At 43.0% G+C, this 27,501-nt stretch overlaps 1 protein-coding gene and 1 long non-coding RNA gene across 2 annotated transcripts in view; one reads left to right on the top strand and one right to left on the bottom strand.

The window, feature by feature from the left end:
* The window catches only part of SEPTIN2 (septin 2), a 32,877-nt gene extending 30,099 nt beyond the window's left edge, over positions 1 to 2,778 (top strand). Inside the window, exon 13 of the mRNA XM_051991697.1 lies at positions 831 to 2,778. The gene's annotated coding sequence lies outside the window, so the exon portion shown is untranslated. The remainder of the gene's footprint in view (positions 1 to 830) is intronic.
* Positions 1,550 to 7,367, bottom strand: LOC127558355 (uncharacterized). The gene is made up of 2 exons (XR_007952789.1): positions 4,350 to 7,367; positions 1,550 to 4,288 (listed from the first exon to the last, which is right to left on the bottom strand). It is a non-coding gene; the product is annotated as an uncharacterized LOC127558355 (long non-coding RNA).
* Positions 7,368 to 27,501: the final 20,134 nt, after the last annotated feature.

Here is a 27,501-nt window from a genome sequence, read left to right as displayed (position 1 = left end):
TACCTCCAGATGCTTATGAGGATCCAACAAGGCCACGTTTTGTACAAAAATGCCTTTAGTCCCCTGCCCTCTAGAAGCTGTGCATAGACTTGAGATGTGCATAGGGACTCGGTATAAGAGGGTCTTCATGGTAAAAACAGGCTTTTTGAGTCCATTGAAGTTCTCTGTTTTTAAGTAAGCTGTTTGGTCTTTTATCCTAAGATCATGTATTTGTGTAATATCCCTGACCTCCTCTCCTTCATCTTCCTCCAAGGGAGACTTTCCTTGCTGCACAAGGGGAAGCTAGAGTTTGTGACCAAAGGCCACCTCGCTCCCTCAGAGAGAGGGTGCCAGGCTAGACTTCTCTCTGTGTGCTCCCTTAATTATCGTGAAAGAAAACAATTCTGATAGCTTGTTATTATTGCGGGGGGAATGAGGAGGGTGGATGCCTTTCTCACCAAATGCCAGCTCCACGACGAACACACATTGCAAATAGCAAAAAAGGCCATTGATCCCAATCATGGCCAAACAGAAATCAAAGAAAATAGATGTAGGGGAATACATACTAGGTAATACCAAATGAAGGTGCCCTCCCATCAGACGTGCATTCAGTCAAGATGCCGGCGTGGAGGAAGGAAAGTGAGATGTGATCCCTTAGGTACTGAGGAGCTAGAAAGATGAAGTGGGTCTTTTCCTTGGAAAGAAGACTCGCCTTAGCAAGAGCTCTATCTGTTGTGTTTTCTCTTGTCACTTAAAAAACCAAATCTGTGCTCCACTCTTTTGTTGTTGTTTATGCAAAAAGGAAGGTATGATTTAAGGTTAACTTCAGATGATCATCTTTGTTCTTACAGATTTCACTTGCAGAGATGAAAAAGAACATTCCAGTGTATTTTTTTTTTCATGAAATTGCTGAAAGGAAGTCGATCTTCTTCATCGATACCTGTGGTCTGCAAATTGTTACTCACCATTTGTACCCATGGTCTGTGAATTGTTACTCTCCATTTTTATCTAAGGATCGGTTGTGGTACCTTTTGTAATACGTACCTTGTAGCATGTATTTTATTGATATTTTGTATTTTTTCCTTAACATGTCTGTGTTTGTTTTTCTTCCTACATAACTACTGTTAGAATGGAATTGGTTTTCTAGAACTAAACCATGAATTTGTTCTGGATCTGTATGGCTTCCATTGGCCTGACTAGTCTGAGCATCTCTCTCATTGAGTAGCACTATCGAGTCGCACAGAGGAGCGAATTCTCCTTTTCATACAGGTGTTAAATGAAGCCCCAGATCAGGGTCCTGTGTCTGCCCAGTCTAACTCACTATGAGGGGCATCTCACCAGGGCCTCTGGGGAAGATGAGAGAGTTCTCATTTGAAATAAGCTACTGTGTATAACACCCAAAAGCCAGCTTTGCTGCTGCCTACTGGGGAGTGTTTATTTACACATTCAAATGGTTATTCATGTCGCTGATTTAGAACATGTACCTTTAAATAATTCCTGTTAAAATGTAATCTTTCATAAAGGGTAATTTCTAAGGACAAGGGAAAAGAGTAATAACCCTGTTGTTTAAAAAAAAAAAAAAAAGAAAAGAAAAAAAATTTTCTAAACAGTTTTTTTTATAGCAAGATCCAAAAAGCATGTATTTTTTGAAATAGGACAGCATCATTGCTTATACTTTGAGACAGAAAACAAAAACAGTATTTCCGTCATAAATGAGGGGAGATTGTCAGAGAAGGACAAAGGTTAATAGGAAAAAGCTTTTTTTAAAGACAAAAAGCATGTCTTGTCTGTAGAAGCTGGCACCAGTTATTTTGAATACACTTTTTTCATTCTTTTATAAAAGAGCTATTTTGAAGACCAACCTAAGCAAGCAGCTTTTGTAGTACTTGTGCCGCCAGCCTTGTCCTCCTGCAGCTGAACCCTGGGAAAAAGAAAATCCCCTTCCCAGTCTGGTCTCGTTCGCCTTGGATGGCTGGGAGCGATTGTTTGCTACCTTGCTATCCAATTCCTTTTCACCCAAACAGTTCTTGGTCTGCAAGTCATTTCAGTTTCCCTTCAGTTCCTAAAGCCACTTTTGCTCTCGTATATACTGGCCCGGACCTCCCTGCTCTTCCCTCTTATTGGCGGAGGCTCAGGGGTTTTAAAGGGGCCCATCTGAGGATCCGAGTGGGGGGGGGGCACCCCGGGGCCATCGAGCGGCAAAGCCATGAGAGAGAGGCTGCTGTTGGGTCAAAAGTAATGAGCCTCAAGGAACAGGTGAGGAACTATTTATTGCAAACTTTTTAATAACGGCGTAATCCTTCAAAACATGCCTGTGTTCACTCTAGCTATTTGAGCTCTAGTACGGTTTTGGGAGGTGAAGTGGTCACATGCTGTGTATTAATAGATTTAAGAAAAATATTTTATTTAGTCTTTAATGAATAATTATATTATATACATTTTTTACCAACTTTTCCACGACATTTCAACATGTTTTATATTCAAGGTCAATTATTTGAATTACATTAGTCTTTATAACCTATATTAGAACAAAGTAAAAATTTATATATGCAAAGTAACAAATAAAACTAAACCCCGTGTACATTTAAGTAAAAATAGTTCTCAGGAGAGGCTATCATTTTAAAATACTGAACTGAAAAACACTGTTCAATTCTTTTTACATGACTGCAATTTGTTTTGTTAGCCCATGATGTCTCAGTGAGTCCTCCACCTCCGGAGGTAAACATTGAGAATCCTTGTTATTCAGGCTTGTTTTGTATCCCTTGAGCATTTTATCAATAAATAATTCTGGTTTAGTTATCCCTTGAGTCGTTCTAATTATTGATTCTTGTAAGGAAAATAAATGCTTGTTGGTAAAACCGTGCATTGTATCGTACCTGCACAATAAGTTCAAAACAGTAGTTTGGGTTTTAATGCATAATCTGGCATCCGATGTCACAGTAGATGGTGGTGGACGCAGAGTCAGGAAGACCTGCATTTAGATCCTGCCTCAGTTTCCTAATCAATAAAATGGAGATCAAAATAGCACATCCCTCCCAAGGTAGTTGTGAAGATCAGAACTGTGCTAGGCTGAGAATGTAGAGAAAACAATAACTAAACCCATGTTGTTATGAGATAATATGGTAGTAAAACCTTTGTAAATCTTAAACTCATATAAGTGCAAGCTATTATTATAAATTTGCGTTTAAATCTTTTTTTTTTTTTTTAAGTTCCAAGCTATCTTCATGCAGAGCTTATTTGATTGATGCATTTTGGTTTCACGAAGCAGACATACTCGGTTCACTTAAAGTCGCTTTAAAAAAGAGTGACTACATTTGCTGTCCTGGGCCACCTTCAAGTCTTAGCATTTGCTACTTGTTCAAAGGAAGGGTGTGTGCTTGTGGACCTGAATGATGTCTGTCCAGTGGATTGGCCCTGGATTCAGCTACCTTTAGGCGCGGTCTTCGCAGGCTTGTCAGGGTTGTCTGTAGTGGCTCTGTCTTGTATCATGTCACCCGTAAGCCACGATCAAAGGGGCACATAGGCTCGCTTTTCCCTGTGGGTGCCATTGATATTTTTTACAGATGAATCTTGTTTTAATCAATTTGTCAAATGCATGATGTGGACAGATACTAATGAGGCTTTGCGGAAGTCTTGTTGGTGGGAATAATGTTGTGGAATTTAAAGTAGAGAATCCAGGATCATTCTTGAAGCATCAGGAGTCTGTCCTCAAGTCACAGGGACCCAGAAGAGCCAGAACAAGAGCAATTATTAAGGGGAGAATAAATGGGTTTGGACAGCTTGCATTTGAGCTCTGGGAAGGTAATCGGAATTCAGGACTTGAGATGGAGATTTGGGGGGTGCTGCTCAGAGTTCTAGTCACAAAAGCCATGTGAGGCAGCAGATGAGACCCCAAAGGTCAATCTGGCTAGAGCCATGTCTGCTGAGCTCCTTTCAGATAGCTCATCTGGTCCTCATGACTGCCTTGAGTCACTGCCAGGGTTGGACCTGGAGGAGAAGGCCCGAAGAAAACCTGGAGAGTCAGAATCAGAAGCAGAGAAAGGAAAGGAAGCTTCCTCAATGCCGTTGCCAAGGGGAGTCAAGGAGGATGAGCGTTGAAATGGGACTGTTCAATATGACCTGTAGAGCCCAATGGCTGTTCTTCCAGAGGGCCTCAGTCATGGCTACAGAAGTCAGACTGGGGTAGGGTTCAAGGAATTGTGGCAAACATATGTAAGTGGAAAAGACCTTTACTAGCCTATTGATAAAGGGCAGGTGGATGGGCTAAGGTCAAGGGAAAGTGGTTTCCTATAACTACTTGCAGTAGGACCTTTGTCATTTTCCAAACTAAGAGCCCTTCTTGGTTTTCATCCAACTACTTGCAGTAGGACCTTTGTCATTTTCCAAACTAAGAGCCCTTCTTGGTTTTCATCCAACAGTGCTTGGTCTGCAAGTCATTTCAGTTTCCCCCCAGTTCCTAAAGCTCCTTTGTATGAAAGTGATAACAGGTATTTCTATAGATGAATCATGGTAGAGCAAATAAAATAAAGGTGGGTAATAGGCATAAGATCTGTGGATGGAATGCTGGGCTTGAAATCAGCAAGACTTTTTTTGGGAGTTCAAATCCAGTCTCAGACACGGACTAGCTCTGTGACTCTGGCAGGTCACTCCACCCTGTTTGCCTCCTCTGTAAAAGGAGTGGGAGAAAGAAACGGCAAACCACTGCAGTATCTGTGCCAGAAAACCCCAAATGGGGCCACAAAGAGACAGACACAGCCAAACAATGAGACGAGTAGATGGGAAGGGATGCTGCTTTTTATTTTAGGAGCTGCTCTGCTCATCGAGTCTATTTTTTCATGATCTCTTCTAATAATATTGATTGCCTGTGTTGAGTCTGTAGCTGATGGAAAACTGAGCTGAAGTTTGACCTCAGGTTAAGCTGATAAGCTCTAATAATTCTAAAGCAAGTGCTTAAGTCTAGAACTCAGTCATTAGAAGCTGCTCGGTCCTATTGCTTCCATTACCTTTCTCTTTGGGTTGAATGTGTCAGAGATGTAAGTCTTTTCTCCACACCTGTAGTTTTTTGTTTTTTTTTTTTTTTTTTGGGAGGGGGGCGAGTGTTTTACAAAATCCATATTTTGTGTTAGCAGTCACTTGGAAAAACCCAATTGTTTTCAGGATTTAACACAGTGAGTACTGGAAAACATGTCAATTTTCCTATTTCTACCTTAAGGTTGGATTCTCTGGCCTGACCGTTGGTTTGCTTTATTTAGTATTTTTGGTTTGTCCCTATAAAATGAGATTTCCCTTTTAATTTAAATATTTTTAATTCCCTTCTAAATACTTTTAAATCCCTTCCAAAGCTTAATATTGGTGGGAGACAAAGCAGTGCAGTGGGCTCCCCTCCAGAAACTTAAAAGCAGTAGATCTCAAAACTGATTCAAGTTTTGATCTATAGGGAAATCCAGAAAAAGTCTCAGTCTTTTGGAGGGTCAAAGAATACAGTTATCCCTTCCACATCACAGGGATTAGGAACATGGCACCCCTACACATCCTACCCCTGCCACCTCAATCTGGAAAATCCGTATAAAAACTTGACGTTGCGTGTCAGTCTCAATTTTTTTCTTTTACATTACTTATTGTAAAATTTAATTTGCTATACAATACCTTGCATAAATTTTACACATTTCATGCGTATAAATTTTATGCATTTGTATTTTATGCAACTTTTTCCATGTCATCTCCTGGCCTGTGTCTTCTGCAGCTTCTCAAAACTTCTCCAAAATTCCCATTTAATTTCTTAAGTCAACACAAAATATGTCAAAAATCACAATGTGGAGGGGATAACTGCTGCAAACTATCCGCCATAGTCAATTTAATAGTCACTATATTAAAGGAATGAGGACTTGAAATAATAATATACCAAAAGGCAAAGGGTACATAGGAGAGTAATTTACCCACCAAAACTGAGGATAATGCAATGGTCGAAATGGATCTTTAATGAAAAAGAATTTCTGATGAAAAGTTTAGAGCTGCAGAGAAACTGAAGTTCAAACAGGAATGAAGAGAATGATCTAAAAAAAAAAAAAGAAACGTGAATGAAAACTAATAAAGGACTAAACAAGGATAAACTGATTCCACTGAAATATGAGAGGATGATTCAGTGTCCCCTTGCATCCCCATCATCCTGAGACTTCAGACAAGTCCAATAAATCAGGCCTGAAAGTGGTTCTCCTGTGTGTTAATAAGAGCTCACATTTACATTATGATTGCTAGGGCAAATATTATATGTACACCCTGGGAGGTAGCTCTGATAGTGATAGCGATAATAACATTTATATGGCAGCATGTATTAAGCATTTTTTCTAATATTATTTCATTGGATCCTCATGTCCTGAGAAAAGTCAGCTCCATTTTACAGCTGAGGAAACTAAATGACTTGTCTGGGGTCAAAGATCTCGAGTCAGCCAAATCTGAACTTGGGTCTCTTGACTCCTGACCCCCTCCCCATCCACTGCACCACCTAGCTGCTGCCTAAGAAACTAAAATTCTTAAAATGTACCATTCGAGCATTTTCAGTGTGGTTTTCAAAGGCTTTTCCCTTGGTTTTATTTTTAACCACTTCTGATAATAAAGAGCACCCACCCTTTCTAGGTACTCAGTCCTTAACCCCACTGAATGGCAAATCCTAGACCAGGATTCTTGTCTTCTTTACTCCTTCCTCCCAGGCAGTGAGTATCCCATCCCCCTCCTGGCTCAGAGATGGCAGAAGTCCATCCCTATCACTCGAGACTACAAGGAGTGCTTGGTCTTCGAAGCTACAGATCCCAGGGCTGGTCAGTTCTCCAAATGAATCAGTAAGCTTTTATTTAGAATTGCGCTACACACTAAGAATGCACAAATAAAGTTCCCATCCTCCAAGAGCTTATGTTATGGCAGAGGAGAAAATGAGTGCTTGGCTCAAATTGGAACATGAACAAAATAAATCCCCAGAGAGGGAAGCCTGGGAGTCGGCCAGGAAGAGACACATCCGCAAAGACTTCATTGCACAAGCTTAAAGTCTGGACTATTTAAAATGCAAGGACTATGTAAATGTGAAAGTGACTACCAGATGACTAATTTCTAATTTCTTTATCCCAGCACACCAGACTTTGTGAATCACAGCAGAAGGAAAGGTTTGAGTTAAAGGAGCACGACAGCATTTTAGTTTTAGGGAAAGAATTGTCCAACTATTTGAACAAGAGTCCTTATTATTGACGGTGTGATTTATTTTTCTAGCATTTGTGCTGATTTCTCATTGTTTGCTTTGTTTAAAGCAGCCAAGTCAGCAGTAGTAGATTTAGGACCGGAGAGGACCCCAAGGCTGTGGCTGTCTAGTCCAGCCATCTCATTTTACAAATAAGACCTAACTTGGCGATGCCTATTTTCTGACTCCAGTCAGTGCTTTGACCACTGGACCATGCTGCCTCCTAGATGTTAGCTCTGCATAGCAGAGCCCACAAGCCATCTCACTAGGGTAAAGAATTCTAGAGAATCACTTGTTCAGTGTTCCGTTGGTACCAATGACTTGCAAAAGTCCTTCCAACTTTATTTCTAGGCACGTTTATGAAGTGCAAGATAAGGACACTAGCACCTCTGGGGTCCAGCAAAGGCCTCCTACAAAAAGCGTCTGCTCAAGGAAATGAGATTGTGAGAAGGGACGTCCACTCCAGGCTTGGCCGAAACCCAGTGATAATACAGCGAGGAAGTCAACTTGATGAAGCTATAGGGCACATGGAGGAAAGCGAGCTGGAAAGATTGGGACAGGACTTTATAGTCTGTCACAAGAGTTTATATCTCATTAGAGGAAGCCCTGGGAGTTCATTGAATAGAGCAATGACATGGTCAGATCTGAACTTTGCAGACAATCATCTTGGCTTTGTAGGGAATGGACTGGAATGGTGAGAGACTAGAGCCACGGAGACCCAATTAAGAGGCCCTTGGAACAGTCCAGAGCTGCCCCATGGATCGAGTTCAGAGTACATAAATTGGAAGAGAGAAAAACATTTTTATTTCACTCACCTCTGACTGCAACTGAGCATTTTCTTCGTTTATTTAAAAACCTTTTTCTGAGAAGGGATCCGTGGGTCTCCCAGACTGCCATTGTCAATGGTCTAGGGGATGAGGTCTAACCAAAACTGAGCGGAGGTTGGTCACGGGACTAGATTTGGGAACTGAGTGGAGATGAGGGCCAGAGTGAAAAGAATCCAGGGTGACCCGAAGGTTTCAAACTATGTTCAAACATGGTCCAAAAGGCACCAAAATGCTTATGGGCAAACCACCACCTCTGGAAATGTTGGCAGCCCTCTCAGGTAGGCAGGATGGCTGGTGGACGTTGAGCAATAGGCTTCTGCTCCCCATATTTCCTTGTTTTGAAATGTCTGAGGTGCCCGTCCTCATTGTTTTAGGCCCGCCAGAAATCTGCTACCGACTCGGTCCTGAGGCTCAAGTCTTTGGAAATGTTTTCTTTGGTTTCCTGTTGGCAGGCCTGTGCTTTTCTTTATTTGTTTAAAGAGTCACGAGTGGGCTGCAAGAAGATGGATTTCTCCACAGGAGGGTAACCCTCCCAGGCCTGGAGCCTTGTAACCTGCTCTACGTTAACAGACCGGATGGCTCGGGAAACCGCCCAGCCACAGGCCAAAGCCACGTTCCAATGGCAGCTTTCAACAAGTCATTTTTCAGTCGTGCCCCATTCTTCAGGGTCCCATGTGGGGTTTTCTTGGCAGACTTACTGCCATTTCCTTCTCCAGCTCATTTTACACATGAGGAAACTGAGGCAGACAGGATGACCTGACTTGTCCAAAGTCACATAGTATCTGAGGGCAGACTTGAACTTCTCTCTCCAGATCCAGCTCCTGTCTACTGAAGGGAGAGCCCGCTGATATTCTCCAGTTCTTGGATGATGAGTATTATAATAACAATGATCAATGAGCATTTCTGGGACTCTTTAAGGTTTACAAAGCACTTTACAAGTTTTGCTTTTTGGGAACTCCTGTACGGAACACCAGACAGAACGGATACAAAATCTCACTTATTTAGCCCTCTAAATAAAGTTTTAAGTAATTTTATAAATATCATCTCATTTGATCCTCCCAAAAATCCTGGAAGTCGATGCTGTCTTGTCCGCATTTCAGAGTTGAGGAAACGGGCTGATAGCGGTTAAAGAACTTGCCCGGGATAAGCCTGTTAGTAAAGCTCAATTTACTTCCTGACCCGCCGCCGCCAGAGGAAGGTAACTTTGCTTTGGAGCCTGGTGTTTGTGACCCAAGCTTCATCATCCTGGGCTGCCTTGCTTTTCTGTTCTGTAGAGGAGGCGCCGCGGCCCAGTTGATGGGGCTCTCCTTGCACCCCAGTGATGGTAGCATCTTCCCTTTGCCAGCAGCCCCCAAAGTGCAGAGGGCTCTGGCAGGGAGTTTCTTTAGCACCGTGGGCCCGCTGTTTGCCGCCGGGCTCAGAGTGGAGCCTTTCCGGTTTGGCAGGACTCACTCACACACCCCCAAGCAGCCCCCCCGGAGCACCTCACAAGGTCGTCCCTAACTTGAGGCGCCTTTCCTAGTGATGCCTTGGTCCCCTCAGACACAGCAGAGATTAGCCATCATTGTCTCAGAAAAGTGGCTGGCCCACATGGAAAGGCCTTCTGGGACGGTCTCCCCCCTGGGGAGCTGTTAGGGGTCTGCCTGTATCCACTAGCTCAACCTGCCACATCTGTATCATCAGAAGGGTCTTTTTTCTTTCCAGTTATAATGTAGCCTCTTCTTCCTACAACAAAGACATTTCCCTTTTCCCCGGGCACTCTGGCACCCTCCCTGCTAACAAAAGCATCACCTGCCCCATTAGCCGCTCTGAGGGCGTCCCTTCCATTCTCCGCGCCCCACCTCCTACCCAGAGGAAGAGGGAATGCTTCCTCTTAGTCACTCCCCAGACTGAGCCCGTCAAGTCGCATCAGCCCCGATTTATTAAGTGCCTGCTATGTGTCAGGCACTGCGCGAAGTTCTAGGGGGGCTCACGGCCTTGGTCTTCGTGGAGGAGGCAGGAGATCACCGGGAGGAGGGTCAAAGATGGAGGGTCTCATTTCCAGGACTCGGCCCTTAAATAGCTTCTTGTAATTCCGCCATTACAGCCCACGGAGTATGTGTGAACTAGAGCACCATCATCCGGCACCGAGGGAACGCCTTGTTGTAAGTATCCTTGCTTCCAGTAGACTTCTCCCGAGTTCCTGCAGCTCAGCCACCTCCTGCTTCCTCAAGATTCCCTCCCTGTCTAACCCTTCTTCTGGTCTCCTTTACTCTCTCATTACCCTATCAGTGAACCGATCAACAGCTGGGATGGGGAACATTTGGAGCAGAGGCTGTGCAAAGATCAGTGGTGAAAAATTACCCGTGCGCGTTTTGTGAATAAAAAGCTTTCATTTTAAAATGGGGGAAAAAGGAAAGTCCGTTCCATTCCACGTTAAAACCTGTTTTAAAAATTGTGGGCAGCGAGGTAGTGCAGAGGATAGAGCCCCAGCCCTGAAGTCAGGAGGACCCGAGTTCGAATCTGGCCCTAACTGCCTCAGCCAAAAAAACAAACAAACTCACTAAGCCCCCACCACAGGGCAGACTGTGGGGAACACATACAAAAGCTAAAGCCATCCCTCACAGTTAATGGGGGAGACAGTACACACACAGATCCGTAAAGTGGAGAAGCCTGTGCAAGGTGATTCAGGAGGGAAAACAGGAGTAGCTTCTGGGGGCCCGTCTGGGCCGGGAAGAGTCTCCTCAGGCCGATCTGGCCGATACTTCTGAGCCAAGGTCACGGCCTAGGTATACTGTAGGTGCTCAATAAGTCCCTGTCACGTGGGATCCTGATGCTTGCACATCCCAGATTCCTGCCCAGAGGCTACAGAGCGCCCGGGGGTCTGGGAAGCTCACCGGAAGAGGCAGGAAAAAGCCGGACAACGCTAACGCTGCAGGGGGCTCTTTAATGCTTCAGGGGTCCCATCCCTCCGCCAACACGGAGCACAACCCCCAACGCGGGGCCCCGAGGTCTCTTCCAGCTCCAGCTGCAGGTCCTGAGCCTCAGGGCAGAGAGCCCGGGTGCGAGAGCCCAGGACCCACGTCTGCAAAAGCCCAGAACCGGCGCCCCTCGGGCCGGCCTCCTGCGGTCCCGCTCTTCACCACGAGGGGGCGGTGCGCACCTGCGTTTCTATTCCCCCCTTCCTCCGGGCGGGCCGGTGAGCGGCCGGCCTTCCGTGCCTTGGTCCCCCGCCCCCCGGGACCCTCCGGCCTCCTCGGCAGCGCGTCCGCGCGAGTGGAAGACAAAGCTTCTCCGAGTCACCTCGGCGGGCAGAGAAGCGCAGGGACAGGCTGGGACCGGCCCACCCAACCAGCAGGCCCGGCAGGTTGCGGGAAGTGGGCGGGCCGTGGCCCCGGGCGGCGGCCTCCGTGGCCCTCCCTGGCGGCCGCGCCCCCGCCCCCGAGCCCGCCCGCCTGAGGCTTTCCGCCCGGTTCCGCGACGTGCCCGATGCCTACGGAAGAAGGCGCCGGGAAGGGGGGGAGACAGAGAGGGGGATTTCTGCCCACAAGCCGCTTACACGCAACTCATAACCATTTATAACAAAGCTAGTGGGTGGTGGCTGGGGGTCCCCCTTCCTCCAGCCTTCCCAAAGCGGACTGAGCCGCTCTCCACTGGGCGCCTGAGGCAGCAGAGGGCCGAGGAGTCCCCGTAACTGGCGTCAGGCCCTGAGCTGCTTGACCGTGTTCACTTACGTGGGCGCGCACGCAGTCTACGTCTGTGCCTCAGTTACTCACGCGCATCCGTGCAGGATTGCGTTGTTTTATATGGTGTACAATGGATGCCATACATTCACCTAAGTGCGGGCGCGGGCACTTGCCTGGGGGGGGGGGGGGGGGGGGGGGGGTGAGTGTGAGTGTGTGGTGTGTGTGTGTGAGTGTGTGTGAGTGTGAGTGTGTGTGTGGGTGAGTGTGGGTGTGTGTGTGGGTGTGTGTGTGGGTGTGGGTGTGGGTGAGTATGAGTGTGTGAGTGTGTGTGCATGTGTGTGTGATTGTGTGTGAGTGTGAGTGTGTGTGGGTGAGTGTGAGTGTGTGTGTGAGTGAGTGTGAGTGCGTGTGTGTGTGAGTGTGTGCGTGTGTGTGCATGTGTGTGTGATTGTGTGTGAGTGTGAGTGTGTGGGTGAGTGTGAGTGTGTGTGTGAGTGAGTGTGTGAGTGTGTGTGTGTGTGCATGTGTGTGTGAGTGTGTGCATGTGTGTGTGTGAGTGAGTGTGTGTGAGTGTGGGTGTGTGGGTGAGTATGAGTGTGTGAGTGTGTGTGCATGTGTGTGTGTGAGTGTGTGTGCATGTGTGTGTGTGAGGGTGTGGGTGTGTGGGTGTGAGTGTGTGTGGGTGAGTATGAGTGTGTGTGAGTTGTGAGTGTGAGTGTGTGAATGTGTCCTAGGCTACCACATGGAGATCTGGAAAGCGCCTCGCAGGCTCGGGCCACGTCTCAAAACCAGTAACCTGGGGCTGTGCCTCTGGTGCCTCTGGACCTCCTTTGGCCTTTGGTTCACTTCGGCGCTTTGTCGCAGCCACGTGATCTCGGCTGCTCCGGGTCTCAGTTTCCTCGTGTGTAAATGGAAGAAGAGCTGGTCTCGTGGGCTCCGAGGTCTCTGGCTCCTGATCTGACCCCTCCCTTTCACCAGGCTCTGTAAATGCGGCTGCCAAGATGCCCCAGAAGCCCCCAGGGACTTGACTGGCCAATCAGGAAGCTTCTGGAGGGATGGAGTGGCCCGGCCTCTCCTGGAAACTGCCAGGAGAGTTTTGAATGAGCCAATGAAAACATGTTTACTGAGCACTGACTAGGGGCCAAGGCCTGAGCTGAGCACTGGGGATACAGATGGAAAAAAGCAAGAGAGTCCCTGCCCTCAAAGGGCCGGCCCAGCTCTGTGGGCACATGGCAAGGCCCCGAGGTCCCTGGGGATAAACAGGTAATTAGCGGCAGTGGGGGGAGTGCACGGCAGGGAGGCAGGGCAGGTGATAAAAACCTAACTACAGCAATGGCTAAAAGCTTCACATGTGTCATTGGAATCTCCCAACAACACTGAGAGATGGGTTATTATTGTTCCCATTTTACAGATGAGAGAGAGTTTGTGTGACTTGCCACAATCACACAGCTAGTAATTGCCTGAAGTTGGGTCTTCCTAAGTCCGGATCCAGTGCCTCGGTGAGACCTCCATTTCCTTTGAAGGAAGTGACTTCCCTGGTATAGTTAGCCACGGTAAAGGTGCCCCTGGTCTTAGTGGCACTTCCTGCTATTGCATCTTCAGAATGGCTTCTGGGCTTGCCTGGGAAGGGGAATGGGGGTGAGAAGGGAAGGGAAGGGGATTAGGTGCTCCTGGGGCTCATGGGTCTTGTCCCAACTTCATGGAAGGAAATGTTAGTTTCTGATAATTCTGTGTGGTTAAGACATTTGCCATCCAAACACGCTTACTTTGGAAGTATCCAGGGCGTTCACGTGTGCTTGACGGTCACAATTTTTATATGAAACCCCTTGCCAGGGTTGGTCTGACCTGAGCGTGATAAGTACAGAGATTTGCCAGTTTAGCGGCAGCTGAAAACCAAAGAAAAAATCTTTACTTAATATTTAGGAAAAGACCACAGGCTCCTACTGGAGGACTGGAAGGAAATTTGGCCAATTCTCATTTTCAAGCTAGGGAAACCGAGTCCTGTGGAGATAGTGAGTTGCCCAAAGCCCCAGAGAAAAAAAAATGGGATTTAAACCAGGGTCCTCTTTTAACTACATCACAGCAGACACACCAGTTTTATCCTTCCACTTTCAGCCCCAAATAGTTCCTCTTCCATTTGGAATGTCTTTAGAATGTAAACCCCTGGAAAACAGGGACTCTCTTTGTGTTTGTATTCCCAGCACTTAGCACAGTGCCTGGCACTTAGCAGACACTTGACATGCTCTCTCCGCTGTCCATCCAAGGGAAATGTTTCCCTTATAACAGGCAGTCTAATGTAGAAGCAGCAAAGTTCCCCACCTTCAAACTGGATCATGTGTAGTTGAAGGGATAAAACTCCTTTCTAACTTCTGGCTGGGATTCCGCAAGGTAAAGTAAGTCACTAAGGCTTTTCAGTTCTATCTTCACGGCTTTGGATCTGCCCATCCCTTTCTGCTCCCACTGTCAGCATGTTACTTCCTCTCTTCTGTTAGTGTTGTCTCTAAGTAAGTCTCTCCTGGACCATCCCATCCTCCATGTAGCTTTTCAAATCTGCAGGGAGCACTTGTGGGACCATATCACCCAAGAGCTCTGGGGGTTCCTGATTACCTCTGGGTTTTCAGGATGGATTTTCTAGCCTCCCACAATGAGATTGTGGCCCGGCTTTCCATAGCCCTTTGGCGTCTGGCTGCTCTTCCTTGATTTTCCTTGGGACTATTTCTATTTCCTCATTGGAAACTGGGATGTGACGATCCATTCGTGGTGGCTCCTCTCTCCTTGGCGAAGAAAAGAATTTGCAATAAAAATCTTGACAGAACTATTAAATTTTTCCCATTTATTTTTTATGTTAAACGTGGTAAAAATATATATAAATCAATATAGGCAGATGTATTTATACAATTATCTTGCTGCATGAGAAGAATCAGATCAAAAAGGAAAAAGGAGAAAGAAAATAAAATGCAAATAAACAACAAAGAGTGAGAATGTTGTGTTGTGGTCCATAGTCAGTCCCCACAGACCTCTCTCTGGGTGTGGATGGCTCTCTCCATCACAAGATCATTGGAACTGGTCTGAATTTTCTCATTGTTGAGAAGAGCCAAGTGCATCAGAATTGATCATTGTATAATCTTGTTGTTGCCGTGTATAATGATCTCCTGCCACTCGCTTCACTTAGCCTCAGTTCATGTAGCTCTCCCCAGGGCTCTTTGAAATCCTCCTGTTGATCGTTTCTTAAAAACAATAATATTCCATAACATTCATATACCATAACTTATTCAGCCATTCCCTAAGTGATGGGCAATCACTCAGTTTCCAGTTTCTTGCTGCCACAAACATTTTTGCACATGTGGGTCCCTTTCCCTCCTTTAAAATCTCTTTGGGATACAGACCCAGTAGAAATACTGCTATTTTCCATTTATTTTCTTCTTTTCTATTTCATCCTTAAATATCCTTAAGATGATCCTGCTTAATTAGGTCTCTTACCAAGTTTTCTGTAAACAATCTTACTTTTTCTTCTGCTACTTTTCAAATCTGATCTTAGATACTAACTGCGTGACCCTGGACAGACCACAATTTCTGTCTGCCTATTTCTTCATCTGTGAAAATGGGGATAATAATAATACCTCCCTCAAGGATTACTGTGAGGATAAAATTAGATAATTTTTTAAAGGTCTTTGCTACTCTTAATACATTATATGAATGTTAACTATTATTAGGTAATACAAATAGGTCTCGATTAGTATGAATAATGAACTCTGTGAAGTGGTTATATGGATTTAAATTCTCCCTATTTGAAGTTATAATTATATAAAATATGGCAATTGGTTCCAGCCCAATGGAAATATCCAATAAGAATTCAAATAACATGACCACTTCACAGAATTCATTATTCACCCTAATTGGGAGCTCACTGTATTATGAGATGATACTCCCAGCCTTCCACTATTCTGTTTCATAAGATTTTACAAAGAAGTTTCTACTGTAAAGTTGATGGTGCTTTAGTTGCCTTGGCTCTCCACTGTGGGAAAAGATCCAATGTTTGAAGTTCCTTGAGGGCATACGTCCATGTTAGACATAGTACAAAAAACCCCAATAAAAATGAAGAAAGTGAAAAAAGTATGTGTCAATCTGCATTCAGACTCCATCAGTTATTTCTCTTGAGTTGAACTGTATTTTTCAACACAAATCCTTCAGAATTATCTTGCAGCATCGTATTGAGTATAGCATTATAGCCGAGAACAGCTGTCACAGTTAATCATTGTTGCTTTTCTTTTTGATTGTATTATTTGTGCAAAACCTTTTTAATTTAATATAATCAGGATTATATATTTTACATTTTGAGATCCTTTTGAGCTCTTGTTTGGTCATAAATTCTCCTCTTTTCCATGGATCTGAAATAGATTATTCCGTGTTCTCCCTCTGTAAAAAGAGAGTGTTAGGCAGGGTGACGTCTGGTTTCTCTCCCAGCTCAAGAGCTATCAGAGCTACTTGAGGGGGCTGAGGGCCCCTGTGGGACGAGTTCCACCTCTGGGTGCCTTAGGCAACTCTAAATTACAGATGAGTTGTTGATCTACACTTGAGGGTGGTGGGAGGAAGTTTCTGCACCAGGCATTCTGCACAGTGATGATATCACAAGTATCTCTTGACCTCCTTTAGAGCACCCCCATTTTTCTGATTATGAGCACTAAGCCATTAAAGGTGGATGGGTAATTGAGCCCTGGGAGGGCGGAAATTCATCACTTAGCAGTTCAGTTTAATTTGGCAGCTGGGAATCAGAGGGTTAAAGGGGTACAGCTCATAAACAACAATGTAAATAAAAATGTAAAATAAAAAATGTTAAAAAAAAAAGTAAATACAAATAAATGTGTAAATATTATGCTTGTGAGATCTGTAAGACAACTCTGACTTCCTACCTACATAGTTCTGGATACAGGCAACTGGGACTTTCAAGGTGATAATTATGCCCACCTGGCTCTATTTTTTTTCACATTTTGACTCATCTGTGGACATCTGAGCAGCTATAGCAGAGGAAGTCCAAATTCATCATCGTCTTTCTGCTGCTCCATGCAACTCTTTGCTGACAATTGATTTTCAGATCATTAGTACTGTTTTGAGCCATCCCTGATTTTATTTAATGAAGTTATATTCGAGTGAGCATTTATGTTTATTATTTTAATTTTTTACATTTATATTTATATATTATATTTATTAATACAGTAGTTACTGCCTCTGGCTCTGTTCTTATTCCATGTTTTCTTTTTCTTCTTGTATGTGGAAGCATATATATGCATATACATAGACACACAAAAAACCATATTATGTATGTATATATATATATATATATATATATATATATATATATATATATATATATATATATATATAATATCTTATATCCTCCAATCGAACCTTAAGGTCCAGAGACTGTCTCGCTTCTGTCTAGCATCTAGCATCGGTGGTAGGTAGGAGACATTTAATCAGTCTTTGTTGGCTGATGTTGTTGGAATAGATAACTTGGGTTGTTGGAACAGAAATGTTGGAATAGAAAAAGAAGTGGTATGTTGCAGAGTGGAGCTAGGCTGTCTGAGAAGCAGAGGAAATGGGTCGGAAAACTGGCTCTGCCACTTGCTATCTGGCTGATCCTGTAAAAGTCACAGTCCCTCTGAGCTTCTGGATTTTCTCTGTCAAATGTAGGGAGTGGTCATGATGGAGATCCCTTCCAGATTGAGCCCAAATCTAAAAAAAAAAAAAAAAAAAAAACCTTTGACGTCACTCTATCCAAATTCTTCATTTTATAGAGGTGCAAAGTGAGGCTTAGAAAGAGAGAGAGAAAAAGCAAATGACTGGCTCAGGATCACACAAGATTAATAACAAGGTGCAAAGGAGAAGAAGCTGAGCCTTCTCCCTGTAAGCCCAGGGATCTCTCCACAGCCTCTTGTTGGGAAGTATTTGTGCTGGGGCCAGAGGGAAGTTGCATGTTATTTTCTTTCAAGTTTTAATTGTGAGAAACAATTTTCTCTGAAGTGAAACTCAGCTGCAGGGAAAGAATTTAACAGCATGTGGGAGTGCTAATTAGAGCTAATTATCTACCTTTGGCCATGCTAGCATAGCAGAACTAGGTCTAGAAGAGGTAGGCCTTTGGTTTAACAGAGTTACTGTTCAGTGATCTGGCAAATTACTCAATAAACTCAAAGACAAAACTTCTCTTTACACCTAAAGTTTCAGGTGTTTCAGGACATGTTTTTGAAAGACAAAAAATGAGACGAGAAGGAAAGGGAGAGGGAGAAGGTAACCACCGTCCTGTCGAGCAGGAGCTCTTTAAGGGTGCCCCACATAACACCTGCCAGGTTTGGTAAATGGAATTGAACCCTTGTGAAGATGATGAAACTGAAACCCAGGGTTTCCTGGCGTTCTAGAGTCATGATACCAATTCAAATCACTCAGTTCAGTGGTCAGTCTTTCCTTTGAATCAGGAAATAATAAATCTTTATTTGAAAATGTTGCTTTACAAATTAGAAGAACAAAAGATAATCTGCCTCTTAGATCTGTAGAGAAGGAAGGGATTTGTGGTTAAAGAAGAACTGGAATATATTATAGTGCAAAATGGATCATTTTGATTATATTAAGTTTAAAAGTTTTTGTACAAACAAAACCAAAGCAGACAAGATTAGAAGGGAAGCAGTAAACTGGGGTAAAAATTTCCATTCAAAGATTCTGATAAAGACTTCATTTCTAAAATAAATAGAGAACTGACTCAAATTTATAAAAATTCAAGCCATTCACCAATTGATAAATGGTCAAAGGATATGAACAGTTTTCAGATGAAGAAATTGAAACCATTTCTAGACACATGAAAAGGTGCTCCAATTCACTATTGTTCAGAGAAATGCAAATTAAGACAACTCTGAGGGACCACTATACACCTTTCAGAGTGGCTAAGATGACAGGAAAAGATAATGACAAATGTTGGAGGGGATATGGGAAAACTGGGACACTGATGCATTGTTGGTGGAATTGGGAACTGATTCAACCATTCTGGAGAGCAATTTGGAACTATGCCCAAAAGTTCAAGCTTGCATACCCTTTGATCCATCAGTGTCTCTACTGGACCTATATCCCAAAGAGATTATAAAGAAGGGAAAAGGATCTACATGTGCAAAAATGTTTGTAACAGCCCTTTTTGTAGTGGCAAGAAACTGGAAACTGAGCAGATACCCATCAAATAGAGAGCAGCTAAATAAGTTATGGTCTATGAATGTTATGGAATATGATTGTTCTAGAAGAAATGGTCAGATGATTTCAAGATGGAGAGACTTTACTATGTGAAGTGAGTAGAACCAGGAGATCATTGTACGCAGCAACAAGAAGATTATACAATGATCAATTCTGACGAACATGGCTCTTTTCAACAATGAGATGATTCAGACCAGTTCCAATGGACTGGAGAGAGCCGTCTGCATGCGAAGAGAGAATCGTGGGGACTGAGTGTGGATCACAACATAGTATTTCACTTTTTTGTTGTTGTTTGCTTGCTTTTTTTCTCATTTTTTTTCTTTTTTGATCTGATTTTTCTTGTGTATCATGATAATTATGGAAATATGTATAGGAGAATTATACATGTTTAACATATATTGAATTACTTGCCATCTAGGAGAAGGGTAGAGGGAAAGGAGGGAAAAAATTTGAAACACAAGGTTTTACAAGGGTGAATGTTAAAATTTATCTATGCATATGTTTTGAAAATAAAAAGCTTTAATAATCAAAAAAAGAAAATGTTGCTTTATTTTTTTTTAAAAGGCATTGAGAAAGCACTAATTCATTGGAACTTGAATTCTTCATATCTCCAAAATATCAGTAAAGAAGCTTTAAAAAAAACTAGCAGGTACATAGTACTTAAAAGATAGAAAATACTTAATAAATAACATTTCATCCTCATAATAATCTGGGTGGTAGGTGCTATTATTATCTGCCTTTGACAGATAGAAACTGGAGTAAATAGAAGTTGATTTGCTCACAGTCCCATAAACAGTCAATATCTAAAGCTAAAACTGTGCTACGCTTATCTACTGTTAAAGTTGAGGCATCCAATGTAGTTTGGATAGAGATGGATTAAAATTAGGTAGAACCTTTTAATAAGAAAATGTTGGCTACTCCAGCATTCTGACCTTCCGGTTTTGTGTGTCTGTATGTGTATGTCTTTGTGTATGTGTATGTGTCTTTGTGTGTGTGTTTGTGTATCTATATGTGTGTCTTTGTATGTGTGTGTGTTTGTGTGTCTATGTATATATTTTTGTGTGTCTGTGTGTATATATTTTTGCGTGTGTCTTTGTGTGCACAAGCCAGTGACATGATGAAAGGGAGGACTAATCTTAGTGGGAAGAGGGTTGAGCCGAGATCTGATTGGTAAATCGATAGCCAATTTCATTTCAATTTCACTCAATAAGTTTGGTTGGACTAATGGATCTCTGCCTTCATCAATGTGGATGTCCTCTCCAACAATAGGGATATTGGATCCTCTCTGTTTGCCCATCCTTCATGACTCTTATCTGTGTCTTCCCATAAATAAACCCCAGGAAGATCTTATTATATTACTTGTTCATATCCTTTGACTATTGGGGAATAGCTCTTGTTCTTATAAATTTAAATCGATTCCTTACATATGTCTTGGAAGTGAGACCTTTATCAGACAAATACTTGCAGAGATTTTTTTTCCTTATTACTTATTTCTCTAGTAGTTTTAATTGCATTAGAATTATTTGTACCAAAAAAAATTTAAATAGTGTGTAAACAAAGTTGTCCATTTTATCTCTTGTAAGCTGATTGAATTTTTACATAATAAAAATCTGGGAACAATCAGTGAACCTCCCAGCCAGTGACATAATGAAGGGGAGGACTAATCTTAGTGGGAAGAGGCTTGAGCAGAGATCTGATTGGTAAATTGATAGACAATTTAATTTCAATTTCACTCAATAAGCACATAATGACTCATGTTCTGGGCTTTGCTGTGCACTAGGAATCCAGAGACAAAAAGGAAAAGATTTCTGCCTCCAAGGATCCACCATTCTTTTGGAAAAGAAGGGACAGGAAACACATAACCTATATCCCATTGCTTATTATTTTGGTGGGGAGGAGGAGAGTGGAGATAGAATTTGGAACTCAAAACTTTTTTTTTTTTAATGTCAAGAATTAATTTTACCTGCAATTGGAGAAGAAAGTATTAAACATTATTTTTTAATTATTAAACATCAATATTATTAATAGTAATTATTAAATAATATTTTTAAAGGGAAGAGGGAGAGATGAAGAAAATCAGGAGAAAGGGGAAGGGAGATGTGAAAATGAAGAGAAATTGGAGTAATACACACCTTATTAGTAGTTCACCAGGAAGTCTTGAACTGGTGCTTTAGAAATGCTGTGGATGAAGCAAGACTGAATTTGTTTTAAGTTGTTTCTGTGTGTCAATGAGGAAGTGAGAGCAATCAGAGCTGAGAGATAAGAAAACACAATGCTCTCTTTCATTAAACAAATGCCCCTTGTGCTTATTATTGACTCAGTCATTATTGATTTTGGGTTTTTTTTTTTAAGTGAACTCAAACCCCCCAGACTAAGCAGGCAAGGGATACCTCCCACAAAGGGCTGGAGAGGCAGCCGGCTCTCCGAGAGCCCAGAGGGATGGCTGGCTACCTTTAGAGAGAGAGAGGGGGTCAAGGCTGGGCAGACCAGACCAGAAATGGTCCAGACCCTGCTGCCCAGAAGCAAGGCTTCTCTCCATCCCTCCCACTCCTACCGCCTTCCCTCTGAGGGGACTTGCCATCCGCCCCATTTATTTTATTATGTTTCTCCCCTTAGATTGGGAGCTCCTTGAGAGCAGGCGGCCTGTTTCTGCCTCTCTTTGTGGCTTCCGACCTTAGCCCAGTACCTGGTACACAGTGAGCGCTTAATCCTTGTTGACTGACTGTCTGTAACTCAGTGGATTCACTACCCGTCTGACTGCATGTCGTAATCTGAATAAAAGACATTTCCCATCCGTTTGTTTTTTCCTTTAAGAGTCGTTGACCAGCCTCTGTCGAGTAATCGTGGATCTCACTGAGGAAGTCTTATAATGTCTTGGGGCGGGCTCTAATCCCACAAAGTCACCCATTAATAGGCCTATGGGGAGGACACCACGGGTAGGGAATCTCCTCCGGTGGGTGGGACCTTACGTAGGACGTCGTCGGTGATGGGGTGAACAGTTTTGGTGATCTTATGCGACCCGTCTGGGGTCTTGTTTGATGATAATAACCCGAGGCTCATTGGACAGTTAGATCAAAGTTCGGCGGCCGGGTGGTGCAGTGGATAGTGTCCAATTTGGAACTGGAAGATGCGATCCCAGGTAGATCACTTCCCCTGTTTGTCCCCTCTGTAAAATGGGCAACACGGGAGCACCTGCTCTAAAGTAGGACTGTGAGGATCCAAGAGGATAACCCATGGGCAGAGCTTAAAATACTATGGAAATGCTCATTTCTAATATCTTGGTTAAAGGGAGCCAAGGATAAATCCAGTCGGGAGTCATCAAGTTTCTGCACCTTTAGGCAATCGTGTGACTAGGAAGATGGGGTCTGCTCTAAAGAATCATTCCAAAGACCACTCTGTCCTCAGTTTCCTCAGAGACCCCTAGCTGAGCGTGTGGGCCACGCCTCAGTTTTAGTGAAATGGACAAAGAACTGGCCTCCCCTCCCCTCCCTCAGTCTGAGGGCCCGGGGCTCTCAGAGAAGGGTCTGCTCAGCTAGATTCGGAGACTTCTTTTGCACTTCAAAGGGCCAGATCAACAATGCTCCCAAGGAGATCTGTTCCACGAGGGTGGTCACCTAACCCTGATCCCTATCTATGTTAAAACATCTGCCTTTGTATCTTTCCTCCTGTAAAGTCGAGTCACTGTTTAATGTCAAAATGGGCCAGCAAGGGTGAACAAGAATGCTTCTAAGGCTGCCCCTGCTTCCGTTGGGCCCGGAACCATGCCAGAATCCTACTGGAGGTCCGTCCTGGCCATGCACACCATCTAGGCCAGTTACCAAGAAATTATTTCTAAATTATGAATTACTATGGCCATCTTGAATTTTATTGCCTGGGCTATTTCATTATTAAGATGAGAAAGCAAGGATATAGGGCACTTTTCTTTCTTTCTTTCTTTTTTTTTATGTTTTTTGTTTGTTTGTTTGTTTTTGCTGCGGCAATTGCGGTTAAGTGACTTTCCCAGGGCACACAGGTAGGAAATGTTAAGGGTCCTGCTGACTTCAGGGCTGGTGCTCTATCCACTGCACCACCTAGGTGCCTCCAGGCACTTTTCAAAGACTTCTCACCTTTTGGGAAGAGAACACCTTCTGTGGTGTCTCTTTCCTTCAGGTTTGTGTCTTTGGGATGACCCAGAACAGTCAGGCAGGAGTAAGGACCTTCACAGAGGGATCTAAGACAACAAAAATCAGAATCCTTCTCTTTGATTTTTCAAGGTCAGCTGTCATATCCCCAGGCCTGTGAGACAGGACACTCCCCTCCACTGACAACCACAGCTCTAACTAGCGAGTCTGACTTCCCGGACAAACTCAAGTGGAGGCAGAGCCTGAGCGGAAGGACCCAAAGCTCTGAGCCACAGTGAGGTCACAGATGCGGGTGGGGTTTTACAGGTGTGGCTGGAGGGGAAAAAGTGGCAGCTGTAGACTTTCATTCTTCTTGCTAATTAGGCGCTAAATTCAGCTTTATCTAAGTGAGAAAGTGCCTGTCTGAGAGCTTCCGCCAAATTTCAACACCTGGGTCAGTGCCCTGATTGCCCCACCTAACTTACTTTTTCACTCAGGGATATAAATATGGTAAATATGGGAGAAAGGGGAGCATCCAAGACATAAGTTTTTTTTTTAATTAAAGCTTTTTATTTTCAAAACATGCATGGATAATTTTTCAACAATGACTTGTGTTCCAAATTTTCTCCTCTTCCCCCCACACTCTCCCCTGGATGGCAAGTAATCCAATATATGTTAAACATGGTAAAAATATATGTTAAATATTTATCCAGTTATCTTGCTGCACAGGAAAAATAAGATCAAAAAGGAAAAAACTGAGAAAGAAAACAAAATGCAAGCAAACAACAATAAGAAGAGAGAGAATGCTCTGTTGTGATCCACCCTCAGTTCCCACAATCGTCTCTCCGGGTGCAGATGGTTCTCTCCATCACAAGTTATTGGAACCGGCCTCATTCATCTCATTATTGAAAAGAGCCCCACAAGACATATGTTTTTAAGGGAAACCTTCACTGTTACATTTTCTCCACCACTTTCTTAATTGAAAAATCAAAAAACAATGTCAAGCCTGATTTGTAGTGTTTTTGAGGTATAAAAGCTCAGAATTTAACAATCAGCTCCAGTTTGAATTGTCTAGTTCATAAGAACAAAACAATAAGAAATGAGCTTAGTCTTTTTTTTTTTTAATTTAGCTTTTTATTCACAAGTTATATGCATGGGTAATTTTACAGTATTGACAATTGTCAAACCTTTTTGAACTTAGTCTTTCTGAAAGATAGTTGAATTATTGCAGGAAAGAGTTAGATTCTTAACAGTTGAAATGATTACCATATATAAGCAGTTGATGACACAGTGGATAATTACAAATTCAAATCCATTTATAAACTGTGTGACCCTGGGCAAGTCACTTAACCTGTATCCACCACAATTTCCTCATCCGTAAAATGGAGTTTGTATTGGCAGGATCTAAAGTTAAAATGCTCTAGATTTTCAACTCAATTCAACCAACATTTATTAAACACCAACTATATACACAATATTGGATCCAAAAACAAAAGCAAAAACCAAATCTGTTCTCTAAGAGCACACACACGGAGACATTTTGAGATAGGAGAGAACATTAACTGAAGGAATTCAAGAAAGGTTTTATGGCGGAGGTGGCCCCTGAACTCAGCCTCAGAGGAAGATGAGCATTCTGAAAAGTTAGAGATGAAGGAGCACTTTCCCAGAATGCACACGGATTGGTGTCCACACATGGAACTCGAGATGGTCCTGGAGTTTGAGGAACAGCCAATCTGGGTCCACGTTAGCTATTTCATAGGTTCAGAGGAGAGGCTGAAGACAGATCGTGGAAAGCTTTGAATGCCAAGCAGAAGTTTGCTTTTTGTCTTAAAGACAATGGAGAGCTCCTTCGAGGTTTCAAACAAAGAAGTTCTTGGGACTTGGGAAGATTAGGTTGTCAGCTGTGTGAGAAGTGATTAGGAGGATGAGGAGGGGGGACTGGAGGTAAGAACCTAAGGCGGTTATAACAGCTCAGAGAGGAAAGGATGAAGGCTTGGCCTAGGCCAAATCCCTCATTTTATAGAAATCAGAGACAAACAGAGACAGAGACAGAGAAACAAAGAGATACACACAGAGAGATACAGAGACAGAACTGAAGGTTATCCTGCTAGTAAATAGAGTCAGGTTTCAGATCCTCTTCCTCTGATTCCAGGTACCAGATCCTTTGTTAAAAAATATAAAACCAAAACAAAACTTTAAAATTATCAATGTAATCAACAAACATGAAAACTTCAGCATACCAAAAAACCAAGAAAAAAATCATCCTAGAAAACTGTATCCTTTCTGTGTCCTTTAGCCCAGTGCTGACATATAGTAGGAGATTAATAAACGCTTGTTCCTTCATGGCGATCACAATAGCCAGAAAAAGAACTATGGAGTTTTAATGTAAATCAACACACGTTATGGGTACTTCTTTTTGTGTGTGTGTGTTTTTTCTCTCCCATGGTTTTTCCCTTTTGTTATTCTTTTTCTCCCAACATGATTCACAAAACAAGGTGCACTAAAAATAAATATGAAAGTGAAAAAATAATAAATGCTTGTTCCCTTCCTCATAAGTACAAATGACCTTTCCATCTTTGGCCTCCACTTTCTATTCTCCTAAATCCTGACTGTTTCCCCCGTGTTTCTGTATCTCTTTCTATTAATTTCTTAATTGAAGCCTGAAATGTCGCAAGAGACTGAAATAAGACCTCTTGTGGCTGCCAGAAATCTCCAAGAGGGAGCTTCTGACACCAGCTGTCTATTTTCCTAAAGTCCCTCCTGGCTGCCTTGTAGATAAGCTACCAACTGTCAGAACTGACTAGGAAAATAGTCGACTGCATTGAGGTAAATCCCCGATTACTTAGTTATGCCTTCGGATTTTTGAATGTCCCCGGTGGCAAACTGATCCTCAGAAGATTGTTTCATTAGTCAGAAATACTCATTTTGAGACACAGAAACAAAGAAAAAGAAACAAAGTGAGTTAGAAACCTAGACAGGGAGATAGCTAATGGAATATCGGGCTGGATTGTGAACTCCTTAATATGGACAATCCCCTAGTAATACAGGTTGCAATCCATCCATGGCCCCTCTCATCCACCAAGTTTCATCTGTACCCCAGAGGTCGTTCATTTCTCTTTTGTTCCAGGGATTTTGAGCTGAATTAGTTCTTGAAGTTTTTTGAGTTCACACCTTGAATCTTGGCTAGGAGCTCTGTTTCTCCCCCTCCATTCCTCCCCTTCTTGTTCCTTAGCCAAGATTCTGGTGTAAATCTAATCTCTCTTCTTAAATCCTGCCCACTTATCTCTTAATCTTTTCAGCCTTTCTTTACTGAACTGAAACTAGCCTGACTCACTGCTCCTGAAGGACCCTTTCTCCCTGTCCCTTCAGAGAACAAAATGAAATCCAGGATTTTTTTAAATCCTGAAAAACAGTTGGGAGGTTTTCTGTGGAAGCATCTTTCCCTCACTGGGAATACTGTAATGAAAGAGCTATTTCCAGATGGGCCCTCCTGAGAATTTCATTCCAGAGGATAAATATAAAGACTTTACTCCAGAGCATCAGGGATGGACTAAAAGAGGCTGGATTTGGTCTCAAGGTGGCAGTGGCCCGGGGTATGGATGACAAATTTACCTCATAGAATCTGAGTCTCGGATCTGGAGAGGATCTCAGAGGCCATTTTGTAAAAACTACACCAGAAAAAAAAATCCCTTATAAAATCGGACCATCCACAGTTTATATTTGAGTGGAGGAAAGGAGGGGAGGGGAGAATCCATATTATGCTAGGCTTGGCAACAGTCCCTGCCTATCCACAAGGAGCTTATGTTCTTTTAAAAAATTTCAATAGTATTTTATTTTTCCAATTATACATAAAGATACTTTTCAACATTCATTTTTGTACGATTTTGAGTCCCAAATTTTATTTTCTCTTTCTTTCCCTTCCCTCCTCTCCCCAAAGTCAGCAGGAGCTCATATTCTAACTTGCTCTAGTGGTCCTGAAGATCTATCCCTCCTTGAGGTGGTAAAATGGATTGAGCCAGCAGAAAAGGCAAGAAGATCTGGATTCAAGTCTCATCTTTCACATGTGCTTCCTGTGACTCTGGGAACAAGTCATTTAATCCCTCAAAGTACTAACAGTACTAAGGCAATAAATGGCTAAGAGGTGGCCCACCTGCATTGGGGGAGGGAGCTTCTTCATTGGGATTCCTTTCTACCAAAGAAATGATTCACCTAGTTTCCATCCTTCTTGCTCTCTTTTGTTTCTCTGAATCGGTCATCGCCACTTTTTGATCTCTCATGTTGATGTTCGCCCCCCATTAGACGACCCCTGGTTACTCCTAGTTCTTCAGAATCCTCCTAGCCCGGGATTTACTCTTCTGCTTTTCTTCTGTCATGATTGCAGACGGGCACTATCAGCCAATGAGTATTCAAAGTCCTGTTTCTGACCGTGATCTCCCAGTATTCCATCTCTCCTATGGCCCGTCCTATAATCCTTA

The sequence above is a fragment of the Antechinus flavipes genome, chromosome 3 (genome assembly GCF_016432865.1).
Source record: "Antechinus flavipes isolate AdamAnt ecotype Samford, QLD, Australia chromosome 3, AdamAnt_v2, whole genome shotgun sequence".
Taxonomy (NCBI): Eukaryota; Metazoa; Chordata; class Mammalia; order Dasyuromorphia; family Dasyuridae; genus Antechinus; species Antechinus flavipes.
The sequence above is the reverse complement of the archived record's forward strand: the minus strand, read 5'-3'. Positions and strand labels throughout refer to the sequence as shown.